We start from the raw sequence: 24,374 nt of genomic DNA, 5'->3' as shown, positions 1-24,374 counted from the left end.
TAGGATATGTAGGTACTTCCATGGTGGTACAGTGGTTAAGAATTCACCCTCCAACACAGGGGACTTGGGTTCGATCCCTGGTCAGGGAACTAGATCCCACATGCTGCAACTAAGGAGCACACATGCCGCAACTAAGACCTGGTGCAACAAGGATAAATTAAATAAATAAAAATTAAAAATAAATGTTTCCAAAAAATCAAATAAATAAAATAGGATATGTATTAATTCATCCAACAAATTGTTAGTAAAGGCCTGTTAGATATTCGGGTTACAAAATAGATAGATACAGACCCTGCCTTCAAGGGGTTTCTGTCCAAGAGGGGAAAACAGGGACGGGACAAGTCAACTATAAACAAATAAGAATCCTGCAAATCAATAAATGGTTCAGACAAGGAATAGCAAGGGATCCTATAATATATAGGGTGATAGGAGCTCTCTCTGAAGAGGTTACATTTAACTACTACCTGAAGGATGAGAAGACCCAGATCATGACAAGAAGTAGAGTGTATTCATGGTAGAAAAGACCAAAGACACAAAGAGTCTGAGATGGGAAAAAATTAACAAGAAGAAAAAAAAAGAAAAAACTTGAACTGAGCATAGAGGGAGCAAGGAGGATGGGGCATGGGATAAGGTTGCAAAGGTAGTTCAGTTTATGAACTATGTAGATATGGGGTCTTGTGAGCCAGATTTAGATGTTTAGATTTCATTCTAAGCACAATGAAAAGCCAATGAAGGATTTAAAGCAGAGTAACAAAATTCAATTTGCCTCTTTAGAAGCTGAGTGGAGAACAGATTGGAAGAGGAAAGAATGGAAGCAAAGAGAACAATTAGGAAGCTACTGTACTAGTTGAGACAAAAGACAATGAAACAACTAAAGTATCCATCAACAGATGAATGGATAAACAAAATGGGGTATATACATATAATGGAATTCAGTCTTAAATAGGAAGGAAATTCTGACATATGCTATAACACGGATGAACCTTGAGGACATGTGCTAAGTGAAATAAGCCTGTCACAAAAGGACAAATATTATACTATTCCACTTATATGAGGTACCTAGAGTAGTTGGATTCATAGCAACAGAAAGTAGAATGGTGGCTGCCAGGGGCTGGAGTGGGGTGGGGAGAAAGGGAGCTATTATTTAATGGGTACAGAGTTTCAGTTTTGAAAGACGAAAAGTGCTCTGGAGATGGATGGTGGTGATGATTGCACAACAGTGTGAATGTACCTAATTCCACAGAACAATACACTTAAAAAAGGTTAAATGATACATTTTTTGTTATATATATTTTAACACTATGACGCTCCAGCCAAGCCCTAGGACCCTGTGACTCCAAATGGACAGAAAAGAGAAGGGAGCCCAAGTTCGGGAGAGCTGCCATGCTCTGTCCCTCAATACAAGGGCATGTAGGAGCCAGAGGTCCTGGACCAAGCAGGCCACTCTATAGCTAGCTGCTTAGAAAAAGGTTGGAAATGTGGCTTTTCTCTATGAGATTCTTTGAATCTCAGGCTTGGGTGGAAAAAATGAAAATGCTGCTAAACAACTCAGTAAATACAGAAACAAATGTCCTTGGTGATAACTCTATCAGCAGGAGAGGGGCAAGTACCAGGCATTCCATAACAAGGCCAGGAATTTCCTGAAACCACAGACAATTTTACAATTTTGAATAATTATTAAGCGAGATAATGTGGGTGAGAGTGCTCTGTAGACTGCAGAGCATGATTCAAAAAGTAAGCTCTGCATATTTTTGTCAATCAAGGAGAATGTGGAAAGGGATAGGGGCCCAGAAAACAAAGTCTGGTGCTTTGCAGACTCTCCTGGGGCCACCAACCATTCTTCCCCATGGTTGGTCAGGGAAGCAAAGGCACAGGGAAGGGAGCAGCTGCAGTGCCTCTTGCTTTCTAACAGTGATGCCCACGGCCCTATCTCCTACCTCCTTGCCCTGGACCCAAGGACTACGTATGTGCAGGCTCACCTTTGTCATCTCACGGATCATCTCCTTTGTTCCTCCCACCATCCTTCTGAGGTAGGTACTCTTAGTACTAATCAAAAAATTTCATTTTTGAGATGACAAAGCTGAGTAAAGAGAAGTTAAGTAACTCACTCAAGGCCAGAGAGCTAGTAAATGGCAGTGCTGGAATCCCAACCAAAACTGCTCTGACTTTGTAGACTTTTCTCAAACAATTCATAGACTCATTCAACCAACCAACCAACAAGAAATAAGAGCTTAAAATGTTAGACTTTCCTGGCAGTGCAGTGGTTAAGAATCCGCCTGCCAATGCAGGGTACACAGGTCGAGCCCTGGTCCGGGAAGATTCCACATGCCGCAGAGCAACTAAGCTCTTGCATCACAACTACTGAGCCTGCGCTCTAGAGCCCGCGAGCCACAACTACTGACCCCGTGTGCCACAGCTACTGAAGCCCACGTGCCTAGAGCCCGTGCTCCGTAACAAGAGAAGCCACTGCAATGAGAAGCCCACGCACCACAACGAAGAGTAGGCCCCACTCACCACAACTAGAGAAAGCCCGTGCACAGCAACGATGACCCAACACAGCCAAAAACAACACAAATAAATAAATATTTTTTTAAAAAAAGCTTACTATGTTCCAAGTCCTGACTCTGTGCTAGACGTTAGGTATAGAGAAGTAGATAATACAGAATCCAGAAAGGTCAATTAGCCAATGGCCTCATACTCACAAAGGACTTTAAATACTAATAAAAATGAAAGCACATGTTTCTTCACAGAAATACAGTGAAAGGATTGAAAGATGTGCCTCCAACCTTAAATACATGTCCCATTACCAAACCACCCTTCACAGAGAGTTTAATGAGTATCGTTTATATCTCCTATAGTTACCTTGTATGTAGCAAAATTATATTACAATGTGGGTTTCTATGTGTATGAGTATACATTGAACATTTGAATTTCGTTCATGCAAATATACAAAAAAGGTCCTAATACTTTTCTAACCCTGTCTTAGAAGTTTTTCAGTCTTTACTGAGAACCTCAGAAACAGGAAGGAATATTGGTCTTTCTCCCCTATGTCAAAGAGGTCCTGAACTTGAAATAACCCAGGGGTTACTATGGAGGACCACCAAAGGTCACAGGAGTGGGATGCGGTCACCCAGGGAGGCTTCTTGCAAGAGGCTATACCTAGCCTGGGTCTTAGGAAAATGAACAGCACAAGCTCTGCAGTCAGGCAGGCCAGGTCCCCCCGTCGTTAACTGTAAACATGGGCATGTCTCAAACTCTCTAAACCTGAATTTCACCTAGTATTGATAGTTTCCGAGATTCCTGTAAGGATGAAAGAAGATGCTGCATGTCAGACTTTCAGCACAGTGAATACTATAAGTGCTCCATTAATGTTACGTAGCACCGTTATTATTTCCACTAATAAAGGGTGAGTAGGAGAAACAAGGCATGAACTTGCTGATTTCATTCCTGTGGTCCTGACATTCAGGAAGTGAAAGTGGAGGAAGGGGGAAATCTTAGAAATTTGGGGAAAAAAGGAAGTAGTGGTGTGAGTTTCAGCCTGAGACAGGAAACAGCCTGCTCAGCTGGATGTGGGCCACTCGTTGGCCTGGAAAGGTCTAGTGAAAGAAGGTACCATAGGCAGGACACCACGTTGGGCGGCTTTGGGACCTCATTTATGTGGTCACCTATGTGAGTGGTGTCTATGCAGTGTGAATCGCACAACCTGTGTAGCAGAAGGCAGCAACCTTCCCAGATGGGTGCTCGAAGGGTCCCTGAACAGAAGACTCCGCTGCGAGAGACACCAGGCAGGGTGTTCCGCTGCTGGTGTGTCCAGATCAGCTGGGCTGTCTCAGTTCATGGCGGGGCAGCAGTATTACCCGCACTGCCACCAACCTCTTTGGACCTTACGCAAACCCTACTTAAAGGAGTCCAGCTGGGACAACAGAATGTGGGATTATTGCAATTTACAGCACAGCTACAGGAACACGGAACTTTCATTTTAGAAGCTCCGGCCAATGGTCCCTATACCAAGAATAACAAGGATTAGAGGAAATAGAGCTCTAGGCCATAGATCTCAAGCTCGATGGGTGGCTCTATAATAAAGTGAGCTCAATATGGATTTGTGTAGAAAAACACAGAGCTTTATTCCCCCCAGGTAGATGACAAAGAGGAAAACTATATCCCTATCCTTCTTTTGTGGAAATGAAACTTTCCTCCTGGGCTGAACTGCCAACTCCTCTTTAGTCTTTCTACTGCCGTGTTCAGCATCCCTACTGCCCAGAAGCCCTCCCCAGCACTCCATCCCCTCCCAAATAACACTCCCACAGCGCAGTGCTGCACAACTCTGGGTGGCGCCATTCACGCACGAAGCAATGGGGACCCTGCCCCTTATCTGACTGCTGCCCTACGGGTGTAAATTCCAGCAGCCCTGAAATAGCACACGCCCTCCCACCTCAACATCCACACTTTAGAAAAAGAAAGGAAATGTCGAATGTTCAGGAGGAAACCTCCACTGGGAAAGAAGATGAAAGTAACTGGCTATGGCCATAAGAATCCTTGGGCTTATTCTTCACTCACCAGTGAAGCAACAGTGATAGGAAATAATAATTAAGCCTGGGTAATCAGGAGAATGGCAGCTGAACTGAGGGCAGAGAAGGTCCCAGTAAATAGCCTAGGGAAATTAGGAGTGTGGAATTAATTGGGACTGGGGGTGGGAAATGAGGTAATTTAGGATACGTTGAGATTCAAGGATTGTGAAACCAGAAGGTAGGTGTAGAAGATGTAGATTTGGGGCCTAGAGAAAAATTAGGGGTAAAAAGTTAGATTTTAGAGTCATTTTAAAAATGAAGATATACGAAGCCAAGGGAGTGAATAGGTTATCAATGGAGGAAGTAAAAAGACAAAAAAGACGTCTGACTCTTGGATTGTGTGGTGAGAGGAAGTAAAGCGGGGGCGGGGGGTGCAGAGTGTCCGTCAGATGGTTAGAGAAAAAACAGAGGCCTCTAGGATCATGAAGACAAGAGAGAATTTTCAAGGTAAGTTTCTCTAGTGTTAAATGCTGTAAAGAGACATTTATGGGGCATGGATGGTCACTGTTGACCCTTAAGAAAGTTAACTGGAGTGGTGGCTCCTTGAGGGATGGTCCATGCCCTTTCTCACAGTACTGCCAAAGCTCCAGGCCGGCTACACAGAAGGAAAGCAACAAGCATTTGTGGAATAAAGTAAGGCAGCTAGACTGGAAGCCCGATTGCAAGGAGTTAATAATATACCACGATCGGACTTCCCTGGTGGCACAGTGGTTAAGAATCTACCTGCCAATGCAAGGGACATGGATTCATGCCCTGGCCCGGGAAGATCCCACATGCCGCGGAGCAACTAAGCCCATGCGCCACAACTACTGAGCCTGTGCTTTAGAGCCCACGAACCACAACCACCGAGCCCGAGTGCCACAACTACTGCAGCCCACGTGCCTACAACCTGTGCTCCACAAGAGAAGCCACCACCATGAGAAGCCCGCGCACCACAACGAAGAGTAGCCCCAGCTCACCGCAACTAGAGAAAGCCCGCATGCAGCAACGAAGACCCAACACAGCCAAAAATAAATAAATAAATAAATATTTTATAATAATAATAATATACCATGATCACAGTTTAAAGTTTTACGACTCTTAATAGAGCTTTTGTAAAAAGAAGGCAAAAAATATCAGCGTACACATTGTTAATCCCGATTACAAGCATCTATGGAGGAAGTACTTTTCTATTTACTTGGCACAAACTGAAACTTGCCTCGGGGAGGGGGAAGCTCTTTCCTGGGATCTTCCCTGGCATGAATTCTCTGAATGACCATAACAAAATTGCAAAACTTTTCCGCTTTAGTTTCCACAAATTTATTAATTGGGGATTGATATAAATTTATTGAAAATACCTGGAAGGTGAGAAACAGACTTAACTGGTCTCAGACTCTATGTGGTTCTCACATGTTCTCCAACAAAATATCTAGCAGGTAAACACTACTTCCATGGAAGCTTTTTACCAGGCCCTCCCACCTGTTTTAGCAAGATTAAAACTAGGACTGAGACTTACCAAGAAAACACCTCTTAAAAACCCAATAAAACCTAAGAACTACAAAATCTCACCTTAAATTTGTTTTCTATATAGAGATGAACACTCTCTTATTCTCAAGTTGTATTTTAAAAATAGATAGTAACTATAGCAAATATCTTTTGACTGCTTACTCTGTAAGACACTGTGCTGAGGGCCTTACATGCATAATCTTATCTAGGCTTTACACAGTTTATAACAGTGCTATTATTAATGTCTACTTTTCAGATAAGAAAACCAAGGCTTGGATCTTTCTCAAGGCCACACAAGTAGTAACTGGAGCTAGACTTTAAACCCAGAATATATCACAAATCCTCATAAGGATCAATTTTCATAGATGTATAATATTCCACGGCATCACTGACATTTAAAGATACATGTTTGTTTGTTTTTTTAATTAGAAAGATCTCTTCAAATAAGAAATCATGGAACAGATGGCCAGCCTGCACAGGAATGAGGTTACAGGTTCCAAATGATGGATCTTGTTCTACTAATGAACCCATCTTCCCCGTTCCCCTAAATGAGGGGGTCCAATGCAGCATGGACAAGGAAGGATAAAGGGTACATGACTGCAGGCTCAGACTCCCAGCTAAGGCATGACAGATCCATACACTAGAGACCACCTGGCCTGTGGTGTTCCTTTCTCTTCTACCTTTATTGGCCCATTTTTCTAGAGAAATGGTGGTAGTTTGAATGTATGTTAGGCTGGATTCCTCAGAAAATAAGAGCCTGAGACCAAGCTTCTATGCCAGGGCTTTAGAGCACTCCCAGGGAAGCAAAAGTGAGGGAAGAAGAGAAATGAGGCAGCAAAAGCAAATGTACGACGGAGTGGGACTGGCTGTGACTTCACAAGAATCATAGCTTCGTGCTCGGTCACACGGGACGTCCCCAGAGAGGCTGTTAGGAACCGCAGCAACTCAAAAGCTTCCATCGGAGGAAATGGTGCTAGCAGAGGGAATGAATCTGCCAGCTCCTGCCTGTTTCTTGTTCCCCATTACTCAAAGTTCACTCCATGGTGACCCAACTTCCCCACACGATTGGGATGTATCATCTGGTCCCTTTGGCAGCAGATGGGGAGGCCAGATCCCATACCCTGCAGGGTGGTTCTTCATTTGAGTCCAGAAGTGGTGGGAGGAACCCCAGCATGGCCTTGGATGGCAGGATGGTAGAGACCAGTAGAGCTGGGCACCATTGCATCTAAGAGACAGGTGGGGCTAAGAGAATCTGAGGTGGTACCTAAGCAGAAGCCAACACAGGAAGGTTAAACCTAGGCAGGAATCAATGCTGGTATGCAATCCCACATACACAGAACACAGAGAAGATGATCTATAGGTCTTTTTGAACTCTGGGCTATTTGTGCTCATTGAGTTTCTGCAGGTGTCATAGGACATCACCCATTAATTTCTTCACCCATTCAATAGCATTTATTCAGCAGCTCCTATTGCTAGGCATATTCTAGTGAAATCCTAGGGATAGAGAGAGGGCTAAGACCCAGACCCTGCCTGGCAGAGGGAGACAGGCAAACAAAAGATGACCACAATACAGTGTGATCAGAGCTACCCCAGGGGAACCCAGCAGTGCCATGAGCACACAGAGGAGTCGCACCTCGCCCAGTCTTGGGGTCAGCGAAGAATAACTGAGGGAAGATGATACCTGGGCAGAGGCTTGAAAGGTGAACAGAAAGTAGAGGCAGGGGGAAAGGACTTGCAGTAATGGCATCTATAAGAACAAAACAGGACAATACAATATGGTCAATTAGAGGGTGCCATTTTACTTAGCCCTGTTTAAATGGATTGTGTTAACATGCAAAGCCACTGTTTGTTACCAAAAAAGGGTGCACAACGGACATCCCTGGCTCTTACATTCATCCCCAGACCTCCCTCCTACCTAACCCCCCGCCGAACATCACCCATCACTGACCCCAGCTCCCAAAGTATGCATCAGGGATGGGTTAGGATCTGGAGATAAGGCATGGTATGAGGGGAGATGGGGCTGAGAAATGAGGTTCAAGTTCAGAGATTCAGGGTTAGTGTTAGAAAAGGGGTGAGAGGTGGGGAGGGGGTGATGCAGAGCTGAAGTGATGGTATCTGTTTTGTACATGACTTAGAACCTTGAAGTGTATGATTTTTAATAAGTCCCCCACTCCAAACAGCTGTAATAAAGTGTAATGTGTTCATACAAAGTCTCGGAGATGAATAAAAACTTGACGTGTTTTCTGAACTATAGATAATTCAGTTTGACTGAAGTAATGAGTCAGATGGAGAGTAGTAAGAGAAGAGGCTGGCAAGACTGGGAGTCAGGTCAGACAGAGCCTTGCAGGCCATGCCAAGAAGGCTGGGTTTTGCCATAAAGGCAATGGAGATCAATTAAACAATTTTAAATGAGGAAATAACATGACTCAGTTGTATTTTACAAAGATCATTCTGGAAGCAATGAGGAAGGTGGACTGGAGGGTGGGAAGACCAGCTAGTAATTATAGTGATCAGGCATTGCAAGCTGAGGGATAAAAAGGGGGGATGTTTTTTATGAGCCATTTAAGATGTAAGATCATCAAGACATGGGGAGAAAGTCTATTTGGGGCTCATTTAGATTGAGGGAGTAGTGGTGGGTGGATAAAAAGGATCCTGGAAAACTGGATAGATTTTTGTGCTATTCACCAAGATGAGGACTTTAGGGGGAAGAATACTTGAGGGGTGGTAGGGATATGATGAGTTCAATTTTAGACCTGATGAGTTTGATGGGCGTACGGGACAACCACATTGAGATGTCTATGGGTCCTGTTCAATAGACAGGTTGAGAGCTCAGAAGAATTGAGATGAGCGTTCATCACACAGACTGACAGGTCACCCAGAGAGAATGTATAATATGAGGAGAAGCAAGAACCAAGGGTGGGAAGATCAACATTTACATGCTGGACTCAGGATAAACAGCCCGGCAGGAGTTCACTATAGATGCCTTCTCCTGTCACATTGTGGAGGCCAGGGCCAAAGTCAACCTCCCAATTGCAGGGAAACTCAATCCGGTTCGCTTAGAATCAAGAGGAAGACCAGGTAATAGAGACATTAGTGTTCACTTCAGCTAGTGAACTCTTCAGGTAATACAGAGTTCAGGGAGCTCTGTAGGCTCCAGGATAAGACACAGAGAGGGAGAAGAACAGGGAGCATTCGACAGAAGCACAGGAGTCATACATTTCTGGATTTCCAGCTTTCCAGCACTGGAGGAAGTAAAACCTTCCTCATCTTTCTGCAGCAGGGGCTTCACCTAAGATGTTTTACACACTGGTACTTCCACTACATATGCAATTCATCCATCAGGAAGGGGTCTCTAGTTAGGGCCAAGGCCAGGATACACTCTGGGCCTCCCCCTAGAACTTCTTAACCATTGTTGTTTTTTTTTTTTGAAGTATGACTCTCTGGATTTATTTGAGATATAAATTAAGTCTTCATCTCTGGGTAAAAAACACATACATGCAACATTCTGTTTAATTTCAGGACATCTTTCCTAAGGTCCCTCCATGAATGCCCTAGGGATCTCCATACTCCCTGCTAAAAGCTCCACCCTAGAACAATTTATCTAGCTCATGTCACTTTCAGACCTTTCCAAACTAAGCAAAATCATTCCAGAGGAGCACAGCAGAAGGAAGCCAGGCACTGTGGCTTCTACTGACCCTGAACTGATAATTCCTTATTTCCATTTTCAGTAATGCAGAGGATATCTCCTTCCCTTTTCTAAGAATCCCTCCCCTCCCTCTTGCCCCAGCAAAACAGACACACAGGCATAAAACCAAAACAGCCCAGCCAAACACTAAAAACTCAGGCTACCGCAGTGGGCCTCACAGGCTGCAGCTACAGCCGGGCCCTGGGCTGATTGCAACGTTATTCCTGTGAAGCAGGCCCCTCACAAACAAGAGACCTCCCAGTTCACACTGCTGACGAAGGCAGGGGTACGTGAGCGTCTCCAATGGCCAGAGACAGCGGCAAGGAACAGGGCACACAGGGTGGGTCTCACACAGTGTGAAAGTTGAAGAAGTATCTGTTCACTGAGGGCTGGCCCTGCTTTTGTAGAGCAGGTCTTGGGTTTTGATGGGTGACATTCACTGTTGACACCTGGCACATTTTACAGATTGTAAATAGAGAGAGCAGATATGTTAAGTATTATGACTTGTAGACAAAATAATCCTCACATTATAAAACGTAAGCAACTTAGCACCTTGAAATGGTGACAACACACCCATCTCCACACTCCTAGTGTATTTCCTTCTTTTAAATTTATTTTTCTAATTTTTATTTATCTACCTACCTACTTATTTATTATAAAAGGAATACAATCTCACTAAACAAAATTCGGAAAATATAGAAAACCAGTATAACCACTGGTGTACTTCTGAAATGATATGATTTCTAAAAATTCCCTTTGCATGTACCTTTTCAGCTTCCCAGGGACACTTCTATTGTTTAAGGGTAAAGAGTTCCTTTGGGTTGCGGGGGGGGGGGGGGGGGGGGGCAGGGAGAGGCTGTCACCACAGACAAATGGGACAGAATCCTTTGACCTTGTGACTGCCTGGGCTCTCACCTCATGGCTAAGAATTATTTATTCTATTGTTTTTTCCAAGTTGACGGAAATTTCCCACAGTTTATGCCTATTCTCCTTACTTCCTCAACCTGAAAGACCAGAGAGAAAAATGTAATCACTGCAAACTCTTGCCTATTAATTCTTCTGCTTTGGTTATTTCTAATGTTTTCTTTCAGTCCTCACACCACCCACCTCCATCTGGAGAAGGTTTCTCAAAAATTCTAGCAGAGATTTAGACACCAACCACAACGTTACATATATTTGGTCCCGTCACCACTAATAGTAGTATTTCTTTTGGTAGACGTCTCGCTGACAGTAACTCTTGCAAAACAGAAAAGCCACAAATTCGTTGCATATAAACCACATATGCAAACACGGCAGACATTCTAATTAGAGAATTGAGAGACAAGACTTCAGAATTTCATTCGCCATATCTCTTGGTTCTTACTGAGCTTTGAGAGTGAGACGTTTTAAAAAAATTCAGAATTGTATTATTTGCTGAGTGAAAACCCAGTGTCTTAGATGCATTTTCCAACCAAGTGTAAAAGTCGAATTTAAAACAGTCGGGAGGATCAGTTCACTTATTGGAAAAGAGTGAGAACTTTCTTACCCGGCTCATAGTGGTAAAGAGCACGTATGAGGTTAGCATATATAATACTGAAACACTGACACTGCCAGGGATATCCATTTTTTTCCGTGTTTCTGTTTTCAGGTCTCTGAAGGCTTGTGCGTCTGTGATTCACATACCAGTTGCCACATCTACAGGCCAGATCTGATCTTTGGATGCAGTGTTTCAATTACAGAGGAAGTATAAGTGGCTGACATGTAAAATTTATTGCAGTACCCCCTTGACCTCACTCTTTTATTTTTAATAAAAAGAAGGAAGGAAAATAGCAGCAGTGTGGGTTAAATTAAAATGTGTTTTCCACCTCAGGCAAAATTCAAAGGGCTTTAAAAATTCCTCACTTCTCACACATTGGCACGAACAGGGAGAATTTCACAGTGATAAAGCGATTAACAGCTTCATAGCATTAATACAGCTGCACTTACTGAGCCCTCAAATCTCTGAGATGGGCATTTTTACTACCAGTTCCCATCTCAAGATAAGGAAACAGAGTGTCAGAGGGTAAGTAGCTTGCCCAAGGGCACAAAGCTAGGATGAGGTCAACTGGTATCTGATCAGAGTCTACTGACTCTGAAGTCCAAGCATTAACAGAACTCAGATGATAAACTAGCCAAAGAAAACACCAGCATTAAGTAGGTCCACCCTTCATTTCACACTTGCAAATCGAAGGAAAGAACAAACTAGAAAACTGGAAACAGCCTGACTCTTCCACTGGAGCTGGAATACCCCCTGGTTCAGCCCTCGGACTCTTCTTTGTCTGCTTCCATTCCTTCACGATGGCTTTGGATGCCATCTCTAGCTAGATGGAATAAACCACCACATAGAGGTTTCCAGCTCTGACTTCTCCCCTGACACCACTGATGCCCACAGAGCACCTTTACTTCAATGTCCAACAGGCCTCTCAAACTTAACATATCCAAAATTGAACTACTCTCTGTCTCCCAAAACCACTCCAGCAGAAGCCTTCCCCACCCAGGATGATGGCAGCTCTATCTCTCCAATAGCTCTGGGGAAAAAAAAAAAATCAAGTCATCCTGAACTTCCCTCTTCCTCTTACACTGTTTCTCTCATGTTCATTTCACAAAAAGGCAGTTTACAAACATATTTCTCATATGATTCTTTAAAATGGCAAACTCCACTAGTACAATTAATAATTATTTCATTTGCATGTAACTCATCATGAGTACCTTTACTAAAGCAGTCAGGTGAGCTTTATCCATCGTAGACAATGGAGCTTTATCCACTGTCTACCTACAAACAATGATGTTCACCTACTACTTCATTTTTTATGTGTTATTTGATAAACACGTATGTAACACCTCCTATCTGCCAGCCGTTGATCTCAAAGTGCTTTACAACTCACTTAACTAACTCATGCACTCCTCAAAAGAACCCTATAAAGTAGGTACTATTATTATCCCATTTATTTAGATAAAGAAACTGAGGCACACAGAAGTTAAATAATGCCCAAGACCACACAATTCAAACCTGGACAGTCTAGCTCCAGAGTCCGCATAAATGAACCTACCGTGTTATCTGGCTTTCTTATGGCCAGGACCTACCTCTGCCAAGTGCCCAGCCAGGACTGGCTGTACGTTCTCTGTCCTCTTCACAGGAGAGAAGCAACCAAATGACAGGGATCAGAGCCCCTAGTCCCATGAGCACAGTGCTGTGCGTGATGGATGGTGCAGCTAGAGGAGCTGCTGCAGACACACCCGCCCACCTATGCCAATCAGGCTGATGTGAGTGACAGAGACACGCAGAATTTACGCTAACAGATCCCCACTCCCCAACTCACCCCCTTTCTGGATGATACTTTAGAACAAAAAATTTAAGGAGGACGAGATAGGGAAAAGAAGAGAAGGAAGTGTGCTTCAACAGCCCTGCTGATAGTGTGAACTGAGGGAGCAAAAACAAGGGCCATTTCCTCCCACAGGGATCTCCGTGGGTGTGGGCAGAGTGCACAGACAGCCCCTGTTAACTCTTCCCAGCACTTTTCCTTTTGTTTCCAGATACAGTACAATAGTGACTAAGGGCACAGTTTCTAGAGCTAAGTGATTAAAAGAGGGTGCAAAGTCCAGGTCCACTACAACCTTTGACAAACTACTCAACTCCAGCCTCTGCTTGTCTCGTCTGTGAACTGAGATCCCACTCTTCCCAGCCGTACAGAGCTGAGACAGAAATTAAGTGAGATAATACGGAGTGAACTGCTAGCAAAGGACCTGGAATTAGTAAAACTCAATGAATAATAGCTATTGATAGTGATTTTGATAATTTTGATTAAAAAAGTTTTTCACACCTTTCAACTGCTCAGAGTCTGAAGTGGAGGGAGATGGAGGGACAAGGAGTAATGTCAAAAAAAATACTTTATGTTTGGGACTTCCCTGTTGGCGCAGTGGTTAAGAATCCACCTGCCAATGCAGGAGACACAGGTTCAAGCCCTGGTCCGGGAAGATCCCACATGCCACGGAGCAACTAAGCCCGTGCACCACAACTACTGAGCCTGAGCTCTAGAGCTCGTGAGCCACAACTACAGAACCTGCGTGCCACAGCTACTGAAGCCCGCGCACCTAGAGCCCGTGCTCCACAACAAAAGAAGCCACCACAATGAGAAGCCTGTGCACCACAACGAAGAGTAGCCCCCACATGACACAACTCGAGAAAGCCCGTGCGCAGCAACGAAGACACAACGCATTCAAAAATAAATTAATTAACTTTTTTAAAAAATTCTTTATGTTTGGCAAAGATACAAGTCAAACTGTATTTCTGACAGCTCTGGGTTCACGAAACAGACAACATTTAAACAATGTATAACTGAATAAGCTATGGATCACCCCAGCCTTATCCACTTAACCACGGTATTATAATTTCCCTCTTTTAAAAACTTACGTCAGGAAAGACAGACAAACATATTCAGTTTCTAAAGCAAACAGAAATAAAATCTGTTTTCATTTAAAGCATCTCACTTTTTTTTTTTTTTAAAGCAATTAGCTAACTTCAAAAGGCAGCCAATGGAGTGATTCTATCCTGCTGGTAAGGGTCTGGTGTCTCACTTCAAAGTTCAAGCAGATTGAAAGCCACTGATAGTCCTGCTATACTGGTTGGCATTTGGCATGAAAAGTGCTGAGATTGCTGTTTCATTCAGATGGGAGTGTTTGCACAGACCCACAGCACTGAAATGGTACTTTCTTACAGTGAGAGCCAGGATTAAGCCTGAAAGAGAAGGGTGTAATTATCTCATCCCCAGATTAAAATTAACGAGGACCTCTTGGGGTTACAGTTGAGGGCCTCCATGGGCTACAATAATAGATGGAGAAAATCTTAACTAAATGTCAAGGACCCAAGTTCTTAGAGCCACCATCCCTATGGAGATCTGCAAAGCAAATGACGCTGGGAACCACCAAATGTCAGGGAGGTGGGATCCAGGGACGTGGACATGCCAGGGTATTCTTGCATGACTTTAAACAAGTCACTTGACTTTCCCAAGTCATTTTGCAAGTGGAGAGAGACCAACCACCTGCCAGTTTGACAGAGTTTATGATAGGATTAGATTGTATTGATAAAGTGGTGCGTCATCCTTAGCTCCAAAGTGCTTTCCTATTAATAAAATGAAATGTTAAGAAGGTCAAATGAGAGTCCAGTGTTACTCATCTTCTAATGAATCAATGAATGGCTTAATTTGTCAGGAGCTGTAAGCCGTCAGAATATTCGTTTTTGTTTTTGTTTTTCTTTTGCGGTACGCGGGCCTCTCACTGTTGTGGCGCGGGCCTCTCATTACTGTGGTCTCTCCTGTTGCGGAGCACAGGCTCCGGACGTGCAGTCTCAGCGGCCACGGCTCACGGGCCCAGCCGCTCCGCAGCATGTGGGATCTTCCCGGACCGGGGCACGAACCCGTGTTCCCTGCATTGGCAGGTGGACTCTCAACCACTGCACCACCAGGGAAGCCCCCGTCAGAATATTTGGATTAGATGGTCCGAGGGCGCTCAAGAAAGGAAGACCTCAAGAAGCTCAGGCTTCCCTTCTCCTCTCTTACTTGACCCCTTCACTCCAGATACAGAAGTCGAATCACAGTCCTAAACAAGCCTGTGCTGACCAGCAGAGCCACAGATCACTTAGGTCCATTCCCTAAACCCCAATGCTCCACCCAAATGCTACTTCTACCTCCGATCTAGTGCGACTGCTCCTCCATGAGCCTTCCCGTCCAGGACAACCTCAGAAAGATCCCATCTCTGGATTCACAGCATGCATACCCCCTTTTATTATATGCCTACTCTTGGCCTCACTGTTACGTACCTATTATTAATTTTGCGTAAATATTATGCCTTTTCTCTCTCAGATTAGAGGCCGTGTCAGAGGACTAAGTACTACACTTTTCTGAATTCCTCATGATGTCTTCCTCGGAGCCTTGCACCTAGAAGATGCTCAATGCCATTCACATGAAGCCACCTTCCAAAGATTTTACTGGGCCATTAGCAATCTGCCAAGTAGCTTCACACTCCTCATTGTGACTAAATATTGTAAAGAACATTGACCATCTGTTACCTGTTGGTGAGGCCACCTCAGTGCACACAAGTCTGCGTTGGTGCAGGGCCGGCTGAAGTGACAGAGGTGTACACAATGGACAAAAGATTCATGGGACTTAGAGTTTTCAATCCTGCCCTTCTTTTATCTGTCTATAGAATTTTGGTTGTTTCTATCTACGTTATTATATTTCAGACAGACAACAATAGCACTGGAAATCTACCACCAGAAATTGCTAGACATTGAATATATATATGGTATACATTATAGCATTTATTCAAATAAACATAGAGTATACTAGTTATCTAGTTATTTAATATGTATGTTACTTAAACATCAAATTTCTGGATAAATGCTAAGCAACAGTGAATAGTAACACTTTCTAATGACTATGATCAGTGTTTTAAGTCCCTCCTGGCTAGTTTAAGTGTCCCTTTCCTCACTGGCTCTCACTCATGTCTAGGGTTTTGTTTGCTACATCTTTTGAAACTTTAGACCAAGTTTCCTGGAGACCTGAGATTGAGGGAACTGCAGGAGTTCACCGTACAGTTGACCAAGAGAAGGTAGCACTAAGGCCAACCCTGCAGGAAGAGGGGAAACAGCTGGCCTTCCAAAATTACCTGGACAGGGAAACAAACAGATCTGACCAACAGAGTTGGCCTCAGGCCTGCTGGACAGAGGTTATGGTTCCAAGCTTTCACATCCCCCCTCTGGAGGTACCCAGAATCCTGGGGAATTCTCCCGTCTCCAAGAGCACACCGTTAAGGTGTCATTTGTCTGTCAAATCTCTATTAGGGGGCTTCTCTGGTGGTACAGTGGTTAAGAATCTGCCTGCCAATGCAAGGGACACGGGTTCGAGCCCTGGTCCAGGAAGATCCCACATGCCGCGGAGCAACCAAGTCCATGCACCACAACTACTGAGCCTGCACTCTAGAGCCCACGAGCCACAACTACTGAGCCCACGTGCTACAACTACTGAAGCCCGCGAGCCTAGAGCCCACGCTCCACAACAGGAGAAGCCACCGCAATGAGAAGCCCGCGCACCTCAACGAAGAGTAGCCCCCGCTCACCGCAACTAGAGAAAGCCCGCAGGCAGCAATGAAGACCCAATGCAGCCAAAAACTAAATAAATAAAATAAATAAATTTATTTAAAAAAAATCTCTATTAGGAAAAGTATCTTTTCAAATCTCACTCACTTCGCATTATAGCTTAGGCCCACCATGACATTTCTTACTTTATACAAATTTAATAGGCATAGAATTTCCAGTATATTCAACACCCCAATGGACCATTTTACACTCATGCCACCTTGAAACAAATACTGTAACCCGCTAGCTAGCACTCAAAATGTTGACCCTGAAAGTATTTCATTCATTCACATGGTGTCTGTTGGGCAGGCATATCACTGATTATCTAGACCCCAGTAGAGTTCAAACTTTTGTCACATCCAAGATTGAGAAAAATACAGCAAAAAGAAAACAAACCCTCACGATGCTTTATTTCTTCTGTCACGTTGTACACGCCAACATATTTTCTCCTTAACGTCTGATCTTGGAAGGCTCTCTCATTACAGGAATGCTCTCTCATTACAGGAGCAGTGAGTCACAGCTAAGGGAACTGTCACAACTTGCGCCAGCCATTAGTATAAGTCAAACCATGGATGACTTTGGGTTCTCAGGGGGTTATTTATCTAGGGGGGTTGATCACAATTTGCATGATCATACGGTACAGATGTTTATTCGTGAACGTGACCTCAAGAGAAGAGAGCAATTTCTTGGTCTGACTACTTTAAAATTCAGCCAAATGTCCACCCAGTGGGCCAACCCAGCTCCAAAAGATATCAGAACTGGGATGACAAGCAGTGAGATGGATCAGGGTGGGAAATACACTGGCCGACTTGAGTGCAAGGTCTGGAACCAGGCAATGTGCTCGCTGACAGGGAGTCAGGGCAGAATCACAAGGGAGGGGATAAAGCAGCACTTGCACACTTCTTACCTCTCAGAATCTGAGCTTTTTTCATTTCCTCACTGTGAGAATTGCATCTGCAATTCAATATACACCTAGAGACTCAGTCACTCTTACAGACCCCACTGTTTGTGGCCAGAGCCAGCCTTCAGCAAAACTGCCACAGGGATTATGCTGGGACCTTCCAGATTTTTTTCCTCCTTCCATTCTATTCCGGCCTTTCCCTCAACTATGTCTTAATTTCTCCCTTTAATTCAGTGGTTTTCAAAGTGTGGTCTCTGGACCAGCAGCAGCAATATCACCTGAGCACCCCTCAGAAATGCTTGTTCCCAGGCCTACTGGTTCAGAGATTCTGGGGGTGGGGCCCAGAAATCTGTGTTTTTTCAAGCCCTTTAGGTGATTCTAATGCACCCTAAACTTTGAGAACAGCTGCTTTAGGTGACAATTATAAAATAAGGACTTTAAGATGAGAGAGACATCCATTTTAGGAGAAAACTTGTTAAGAAGACAAGCCACCCAAGTGCCAAATGAGCCACTTCTAGGAGTGGACTCAAGTCATGTGACAGATAGTGAGAGATCTGAGGCTGCTGTGTTAGTCCGAGCCCTCATCATCTCTTACCTGTAAGTCTCACCTATTTCATTCTTCCCACTTTGCTACGAGAGATGTGTGCTCAGCCTGAACATTTGATCATACCAAACCCCAACTTAAAATCCTTCAGCATAACACAACATTGTAAATCAACTATACTTCAATTAAACAATTAAAAAAAAAAAAGAAAAACCTTCAGCGGCTGTTCCCTGCCCATAGGATAAAGTCCCAAAACCCTGGCACACAACCCAGGGCCCTGCAACATCTGCCTCTAGGACACCTTCCTGGCCTTGTTTCCTTCTGCACTTTCTCTCCTAATCAGCTCTGCCTCACGGGTTTGCAGGAGGCTTACGAGTCCCCATACCACTGACATCAGTTTTGGCCATGTGACTTACCTTGGCCAACAGCATGAGAACTACTACTTCTAAGCAGACATTAAGTACTATAATAGTTCTGTTCCGTCATGTTCTCTTTTTCTCCCTTTCCCATAAACAAGATTAGTATTGTCCCAGAAACAGGCTGTTTCTTAAGCCTTAATAGACCCCCAGATAAAGACAGATGACAAGTAGAACCGAGAGTGACCTACCCTGGACACACAGCATATGTGAGAAATAAACTTTGGTGGTTGTAAGCCACTGAGATTTGGGGGATATTTGTTTATTTTGCCTAAGATGACTATTATAGCACTTCTGATATCCCATATCCTCTCTATCTGGACTTCTCCCCTCTGCCCTACCCTTCCTTCTAATCCCACCTCAACTCTGTTTGCACAAGAGAACTGCTCATTAGTCTACACTCAGCTCAAGTGTATCCCCTCAGTAAAGTCTTTTTTTTTTTTTTTTCTTTCCCAGGTACAGCTGATCATTCTCACCTTGCGGACCTCCTCTGCATGCTACAGATCTATAACTACATGCCCGGAACGGTGCTAGGAGCTTTCTATTCATTAGCACCATCCTTAGAACTCGTCCAAAAAAAATGTTTTTTTGAGTCCTCATTTTACAACGTGAGAGACTTTGGCTCAGATAAACAAAGCAACTTGTCCAGGTTTCCCAGCCATCAGCCACAGAGACAGAGTTCTCACCAGGGGTGGGTCTGGCTCTGAACTCAGCAATCTTTCCCCTGCCCCACGCGTCTCTCTCCCTCCTCCAGCACGAAGCTTTCAAATCCTCCCACTCAGGTGAAGAGAGTAGGTCCCCTCATCAACACCTGAAAAGGCTGCTGAATTAATCTGACACTTGAAAGATTTGCATCTGGAAGTGGGCTTCTTACCCTCTGAGAAGATAATCACTATCTCTAAGTGGATGTATTTATTCTAAGCCTCCTGGCAAATGCGCTGGAGACCCTAGGAGAACTGGGGCCCTTTGTCTGTGCCCTTTCCCCACGTCCCAGGTTATGAGGGTAATGTGCTGGAAAAGACAGGTTCCCACTAACATCACCCTAGAGAATTTTTAGTAAGGTCCTTTTGGGTTTGTTAGAGGGTAGGAAGCAAGTAAGTAGCAGAGGGCTCAGAAATCCAGCAAGTCTGATACACATTGATACTTTAGCTTTTAAAAAGACAAATTCATGGAGTGAAACGTTTATCTGACTTTTCAAATTAAACAAGGAAAGTGACACAGTGGCAAAGAACTGAACCAGACCACCTAGGTAGAAAACGGGGGAAAAAAATCGCCTAAAGTGGGAAGTGCAACTTTGGGTTTCTATGAGCTGCTGGCATTCTGTTGTGTGGTTGGGCTGTTTGTTCTTTTCTTCTCTCTCTCTCCTTTTAAACTTTACTTGTTTAAGGGAGGAGTAGGAAGTATAAGAACCTTCACAGTTTCCCCCCAAATCAGCGATATTAATGAAAGATTGAACAAAGTACCATGATATTCTTTTCACAGAACATTCATACCATTTTTTTCAAATGTTACAAAGTTTTCTGATACTAATTGGAATCCATTTATCTCTCTCACCATTCCAATGAAGGTTTTTGGTTTTTTTTTAATCCCAGGACCTTTAAATGATACCATCCTTAACATTATTAACAGTATTTTTCCCTTTCAAGTGTAAAAAGCTGTTCGGAGCTCCAAATAGTCACTGGGCCGGTTTGGACACGTCTGATTTACTCTTTAAAAGACCATCCACTCCGTGTAATAAATCCTAAGAGCCAGCGTTTATTGAGTACTTAGCGCTGTCCTGAGTGTTTTTCAGCATTGGCTCATTTACTCCTCAAAACAACTCTATCAGGCAGGTAAAAGCTTTGTCGTGCTTTACAGATTAGAAGAGTGAGGCACACAGAGCACGAAGGACCTGCCTAAGAGAAAAAGAGAGAGGCAGAAGCCACCAGCTGCACAAGAGCACAGTTAATGATTCACTCACAGCCCTCGGGCAGCTCCTTTTAGTAGAGGCTGCAACACACGGACACACACACACACACCACATCAACTCTCTTCATCTCAGTGAGAGGCGGGTGTCCTGCAAATTGCTTGGCAACGCGAGGAGGAAACTCCATCCAAAGCCCGGGTCCGCCGGGTCCAGGCCGCCTCTGGGCGCTGTCCAGCGGGCAGCGCGCCTGAGAGGCCAGGCTGGGGTCCTGTCTCCGGACAGCCCGAAGGTGGGGCAGAATGCCAAACCGGGATTTCTGGCGCAGGGGGACGGGGGGGGGGTGTTGGGGGAGAAAAGCACCGTCCGCAAGTACACCTGTTGTCGCCTCCCTTACTCAAGCCAATGAAGACGTCGCGGGGACTCAGATCTCGGGGAAGACGCCCACTGGCAAACAGCGTCTGTGTATGAGTGTGGGTGTCGCAGGTGTCTTGTCCACCCCCGCCCGCCTTAGGCCGACTCACCTCACTCCCTCTCACCCCTGGACGGCGGCGGCTGGTGGAAACGCGTCTCCCGGGGTCTCCGGCCGAGGTAGGCGTCAGGGCGCTAGGGGTTCGGGTAGCGCCAGCGGCGCTAGGACCTAGCGGCCAAGTCGCCCCCCGCCCGCTCCACCTGCGGGGCCCCTCTCCCCGGGCACGCTCACCCTCCCCGTGCGGGGCGCGGGCTCGGTTACCTGTGACGCCGCCCGCAGGTTCCAGAGAGTCGGCTGGAAGGTCGCCTCGGCAAAGCGGGCTGCGCTGGCCCAGGGCTCCAGTCCGCAGTGAGGCTCTCGCCGCCCTCCCTCCCAGTCAGCCCCGCCGTCCGCTTCACAGTCTGAGCTCGCTCTGCGCCCGCCAGCTCCCGGCGCCGCTCCCGCCGCTCCTGATTGGCCGCAGCTCGCGCCCGAGCTGCGCCCTGATTGGGCAGCCGGGAGCAGGGGCGGTGGGGCGGGCCGGGCGCCGACCGGACCTGCTGCCGGCGACCCTCGCACAGCAGCCTCGCATCTCCGGTGCACCCAGATGCCCCAATCCAGACGCTGAAACCGGGATCCTTCCCCTCCGCGCGAGTGGAGTCCAGGCACGGGGCGGAGCAGAAAGCGTTGTTGCAAAGTAGCAGGGGGATGGCAGGGAGTGGAGATCGCCTAGGAGTCTCTCCCACACCGCGTGTCAAGGCAGGACGGTAGAGATCATTGCTTCTCCGGTGTCGCTCCTACATTTGACTTCACGTTCATTTAATACTTTTACTATAAAAAGGGCGTAGGAGGCAGGGCAGTAGCTTATAAACAGTGGGTGCCAAATTGTGTTCGTGGACCCAAATCGTACTTGACAAGCAATCTTTTGTGGTGCAACCAGAGCTTGCGAAGAGTAAGCGACTTGTCCAAGGTCCTAATCACGTTAACAAGTTATTAAGGACGAGAAGGACGACTAGATCTTCCTTTACAAGGAATTTATACGTAGCTAGGGAGATGAGCCTGAATAATAATAATAACAATAACAACAACAACATCAACCCTAACGTTTCCGTGACGCATATTATTTGCCAGTCACTTTTCCAAATATTTTACATATATTAATTCAGAAATACAGGAAACATCTGTCATAAGGATGTCCACATGTCCCGTGTGGACAAGTGACATCAGCTCTGAGTATGGAGAGATTTTCATCTGGAAGACACACTCAGTAACTCCACACTGCGATGCAGAGGCACAAGTTAGAATGGAGAGGAATTGTTGGGAATAAAATTATTTCCATCTTCATTTCTTCTTGCATTTCATAGTCTTTAGTCCTCCCAACATTTTCTCCCACCTGCAATGAACCTTTCTAAAGACTAAAAACAACTACTGTAAATCAGGGTGCTCCCAGAACTTTGTTCTACCGCTCAGAAAAGGACGCCCCCGCAAAACACCCAGATAGACAATGAGTAGAAATAAATAGCAGTTTCTATTTCAGGAACTTTGACTTTGGTTGCAGTAATGTCTTCCTGACAGCAAGTATGTAACCATTTTCCTGCAGGTATTTCCCCCAGTTCTAGCTTCCTATGTTGACAGAACCCTTGAGTGAGAAATTTCGTTTGATAAAGAAGATAAAAGACCCTAGTGAAAACCAGCTTGACCCATTCTAAACAGCCTGATTTTTGCCCTCGCGTGAGCTGAAAGACATTTACTTTGAGGAGCCCAAGACTCCTGGAGGAAATTAGCTCCGTTTTCTCCAGTTTATATCAATGGACAATCAATTCACTTTATATTGAAAAGATGTACTGGGCATAGGTGAAGCCTAAGCCTCACCTGGTAAAAACCTGAGGGCACAACAGACCGTACGAGGAAGTTTCTTTCACCAGCATCCCTCCCCAAGCATCAGTTCCTCACTTTCCATGGCTGTGGCTTTTGCCAAAGCAGAAATTCCATTTGGATTGGTCATACTGTCACTCCAAAGAAAGGCTACTTCAGGCAAAGAACTAGGCTGACCCAAGACGATTTCTTAAATGGATCAACCCTGGTATCATCACACTAAACTCAGCCCTCTGGAAGGATAAGTGGAAGAAGAATCTGGATTCCATCACATTCACTCTGGAATCTTCCTGTGGGCAGAAACCCTTTATGTATCCATCTATGCCCTGTGTCATCTAGCAGAATGCTTTGCTTAGTTCTAATTCCTGTGTGGCACTTCTTCCCTGGCGACTTCTACTTAGCACTAGAGACTCAACTAATGTAGCTCTTCCTCCATGAGGCCTTCGCTAACTCTCCCAGGCAAAGGTAGTCATCCCCCTACCTGTGTTATATCCTCACTACAGCATTCTAGTTCCCATGGCTGTCAGGCAATGGGAAGTAATATGTATTCAATAAACATGAACTGATTGGCTAAAATCGCTGACAGGTTAATAGGGTAGTATTAAGGAGACTGGGGCCACATCCCTATCCTGGTCAACAGGGCATCCTGCAGTTCCAAACTGAATGGATATTTAATGTGGGTCAAAGTGATCATCCAACCCAACAGTGAGTAGGGAGTTTCTGTATGTCAAGCACTATCAGGTAAAGAAAATAATAGTTCTCTCTTAAATATATGCAAAATGAAATGGTGCAGCTGATTTAGAAAACAATTTGACAGTTCCTCAAAGAATTAAACATAGAGTTACCATATGACCCAGTAATTTTGCTCCTAGGTATATACTCAAGAGAATTTAAAACATATGTGCACACAAAAATGTGAACACAGATGTTCATGGCAGCATTATTCATAATAGCTGAAAAGTGCAAACACCCCAATGTTTATCAACTGATGAATGGATAAACAAAATGTGGTGCCTCCATATGATGGAATATTATACAGCTATAAAAAGGAATGAATACTGATACAGTACATGTTACAACATGGAAGAACCTTGGAAACACTGCGCTAAGTGAAATAAGCCAGACACAAAAGCCCACATACTGTATGATCCCATTTAGATGACATTTCCAGAATGGGCAAATTTATAGAGACACAAAGCAGATTAGTTGTTGCCAAGGAGCCGGGGGAAGGAGAAATGAGGAGTGACTGCTTCATGGATCTGAGGTTTCCTTTTGTGGTGATGAAAATATTCTGGAATTAGATAATGGTTATGGTTGCACAACTTTGTGAATATACTAAAAATCACTTGAATTGTTATTTTTTTTTATGTTTGGCTGCATTGGGTCTTCATTGCGG

At 44.7% G+C, this 24,374-nt stretch overlaps 1 protein-coding gene across 1 annotated transcript in view; it reads right to left on the bottom strand.

Moving 5' to 3' along the window:
* The window catches only part of STON2 (stonin 2), a 151,249-nt gene extending 129,731 nt beyond the window's left edge, over window positions 1-21,518 (bottom strand). The window contains exon 1 of the mRNA XM_082648922.1: window positions 21,386-21,518. The gene's annotated coding sequence lies outside the window, so the exon portion shown is untranslated. The remainder of the gene's footprint in view (window positions 1-21,385) is intronic.
* Between the last annotated feature and the right edge of the window lie 2,856 nt (window positions 21,519-24,374).

The sequence above is a fragment of the Grampus griseus genome, assembly GCF_964374135.1.
Source record: "Grampus griseus genome assembly, chromosome: 2".
Lineage (NCBI taxonomy): Eukaryota > Metazoa > Chordata > Mammalia > Artiodactyla > Delphinidae > Grampus > Grampus griseus.
This window is presented reverse-complemented; position numbering and strand designations above follow the sequence as displayed.